This window comes from Nerophis lumbriciformis, unplaced genomic scaffold, assembly GCF_033978685.3.
Source record: "Nerophis lumbriciformis unplaced genomic scaffold, RoL_Nlum_v2.1 HiC_scaffold_1007, whole genome shotgun sequence".
Lineage (NCBI taxonomy): Eukaryota > Metazoa > Chordata > Actinopteri > Syngnathiformes > Syngnathidae > Nerophis > Nerophis lumbriciformis.
The window spans coordinates 17,501-19,468 of record NW_027316975.1 but is presented as its reverse complement, the minus strand read 5'-3'; positions in this window follow the sequence as shown (position 1 = coordinate 19,468).

Here is a 1,968-nt window from a genome sequence, read left to right as displayed (position 1 = left end):
ACCACGAGTCCGGCCGCGTTCCACCGGTGTCCCGGGGGTGCCTGCCATGTCCACAACTTACCCAGCAAAGGCGCACTGTGATTCAGAAGAAAAGTTGGGAAAGTGGGGAAAAAAAGGACCGGGAAATATCCAAAATTATGCCCGGGTTGGAGTACCACGAGTCCGGCCGCGTTCCACCGGTGTCCCGGGGGTGCCTGCCATGTCCACAACTTACCCAGCAAAGGCGCACTGTGATTCAGAAGAAAAGTTGGGAAAGTGGGGAAAAAAAGGACCGGAAAATATCCAAAATTATGCCCGGGTTGGAGTACCACGAGTCCGGCCGCGTTCCACCGGTGTCCCGGGGGTGCCTGGCACGTCCACAACTTACCCAGCAAAGGCGCACTGTCAGTGGGGAAGACCAAACATGTCTCGGATTTTTTCCAAGTACCTTAACGAGAGAGGCTAAAAAGCACCTGTTTTTACCTTCTCTCGTTGTTGTACTTAGAAAAAAAACGAGAAAATAAAAAATCTGGGTTTTTTTCTAAGTACCTTAACGAGAGAGGCTAAAAAAAACCATTTTTTACCTTCTCTCGTTGTTGTACTTAGAAAAAAAACGAGAAAAAAATTTTTCCCCATTCATTTCAATGGGAGTTCATTTTTTTTTTGGGATTTTTTCTAAGTACCTTAACGAGAGAGGCTTAATTTTTCACCTACTTTTTACCTTCTCTCGATTTTTCGTTTTTTACCTGGTCGACCAAAACACCTCCATCTCGTTACTATGTGCACCATGTCTGACAGGCTGAAATCACAGGGAACGCGTCCGAGTCAAAGTGAGCTATTTTCGGACACAAATATGGTGTTTTTCCCCTCTATCCTCTGGTTCTTTTTTCAAACTGATCTTCCAGCATCTGAGCGACAGGGGCTCATGCAGACACCTGTGTCCGCCCGAGGGGCGCCTTCCCGGACACATATATGGTGCTTCCCCCCTCTTTACCCCGGTCCTTTTTCAAACTGATCTTCCAGCATCTGAGCGACAGGGGCTCATGCAGACACCTGTGTCCGCCCGAGGGGCGCCTTCCCGGACACATATATGGTGCTTCCCCCCTCTTTACCCCGGTCCTTTTTCAAACTGATCTTCCAGCATCTGAGCGACAGGGGCTCATGCAGACACCTGTGTCCGCCCGAGGGGCGCCTTCCCGGACACATATATGGTGCTTTCCCCCTCTTTACCCCGGTCCTTTTTCAAACTGCTCTTCCAGCATCTGAGCGACAGGGGCTCATGCAGACACCTGTGTCCGCCCGAGGGGCGCCTTCCTGGACACATATATGGTGCTTTCCCCCTCTTTACCCCGGTCCTTTTTCAAACTGCTCTTCCAGCTTCTGAGCGACAGGGGCTCATGCAGACACCTGTGTCCGCCTAAGGGGCGCTATCTCGGACACATTTTCAACTTTTCCCGCATGAATGAAATCCTGGAACTGATTCCACCCAGGTACTTAGGGCTTCCAGGGCTTGAGCGACAGGGGCTCTGTCCGGAGCGTGTGTCCGCCTAGGGGGCGCTGTCTCGGACACATTTTCAACTTTTCCCGCATGGATGAAATCCTGGAACTGATTCCACCCAGGTACTTAGGACTTCCAGGGCTTGAGCGACAGGGGCTCTGTCCGGAGCGTGTGTCCGCCTAGGGGGCGCTGTCCCGGACACATTTTCAACTTTTCCCGCATGAATGAAATCCTGGAACTGATTCCACCCAGGTACTTAGGACTTCCAGGGCTTGAGCGACAGGGGCTCTGTCCGGAGCGTGTGTCCGCCTAGGGGGCGCTGTCCCGGACACATTTTCAACTTTTCCCGCATGAATGAAATCCTGGAACTGATTCCACCCAGGTACTTAGGGCTTCCAGGGCTTGAGCGACAGGGGCTCTGTCCGGAGCGTGTGTCCGCCTAGGGGGCGCTGTCTCGGACACATTTTCAACTTTTCCCGCATGAATGAAAT